A 1,429-nucleotide genomic window follows, 5' to 3' on the forward strand; every position below is an offset into this window, starting at 1 on the left:
CTAACACGCATGGCCGCACACGCTTCACAAAAAACCTTCATGTAAATACGTGGCGTGGTCAGTAATCAGCCGCTCCGAGAATCCGTAGCAACAGAACACCTACGATAGCTTTTGCAGAAACACCTGTGCTTTCGCTTTGCGCAGCGGGTTGAGTTGAGCGATGCCACTGAGATGGCATGTCACCACGAGTACAAACTTGCACCCTCTCTTGGTGCCGGCAGCGGGCTCATCAGATCGCACGCCAGGATCTCCCATGGCTTTGTGCACACGATAGGCTCTAGAAAGCCCGGCGCCTTACCGCCTCGCTGTTGGCTACATACATACTAACTACATACTTGTGCCGCCATGCTGGGACAGGGAGCATACCGATTGAGCTTCCACCACATCGCTGGCGCGCTATTGTGATCGTCTACGTCCTGGCATAGGGCTGCAAATTAGGACACTTGAGCTTGCGCGGAATCACTATTAACAGATGTATAGCGCAAAAAAGACGAAGGACAAAGAATGCACGAGGACGAAGCGCTAGGACGAAGAATGCACAAGGACGAAGGTTAGCGCTTCGTCCTCGTGCATTCTTTGTCCTTCGTCTTTTTTGCGCTATACATCTGTTAATAATGATCCACCAACTAGCCCAACAACGTACTTTACTAGACTTCATTGCGGAATCACTGCCTTACAACATTCGTCTAAGTTCTTTTTGCCGGGCGCGTATTTCAGCTGAGTTACGTCGGCGTCAAGTGGGTAATTCTTCAGCTCACTCGCAGCAATACCACCTGCTGTACATCTCGTGCCAGCCGCAATACCAACAGCTTCCCGGGGGCCCGTTCTTCTCCGATATTCGATTTGCCTGAGGGTCCGTCTCTTCACTAACAGTGGCCATCACTTCACGACAAAACAAGTCTTTCTGCCGAGCCTCGAGTAGCTCTTTCCTACTGAACGCAACCTTGAAGGGAAGCCTTCCCCAGAAGAGAGGCACGTGCGCTGAGCTTTCGATGCACTGGGAATCCCAACCACCGCGCTCGCCCTGTGCCGAGAGAGTTGTCTGCACCTCTGCATCCTCCTCACCGTCTCCAGCCAGTTGGGCGTCGTTTACAAGCGCCCGTGACTGCGCGTCGGCAACCCCGTATGTGTCACCTTTGAGATAGTGTACTTCATGCTCGAAGCGTTACAATGTGAGGGCCCATCGCGCTACTTTCTCGCAGCGCTCGGGGAGGCGGGAAAGCCATGTCAGGGCCATGTGATCGGTCTCGTTTGTGAATTTGACCCCTTCTACGTACATCCATAACTTGCGAAGTGATTGTGGTTGTGATTATGGCCAGACACTCCTTCTCGGTGACCGAGTAGCTTGGCTCTGCAGGTTTCCGCGCACAGCTCGCGAAAGCCAGCGGTCGCAGTTGTTCTCCGTCCGCCCGGAGGAGAAACGCACCTA

This window comes from Haemaphysalis longicornis, unplaced genomic scaffold (assembly GCF_048455015.1).
Source record: "Haemaphysalis longicornis isolate Haplotype H1 unplaced genomic scaffold, Haemaphysalis longicornis Haplotype H1 scaffold_13, whole genome shotgun sequence".
In the NCBI taxonomy this organism is placed as follows: domain Eukaryota; kingdom Metazoa; phylum Arthropoda; class Arachnida; order Ixodida; family Ixodidae; genus Haemaphysalis; species Haemaphysalis longicornis.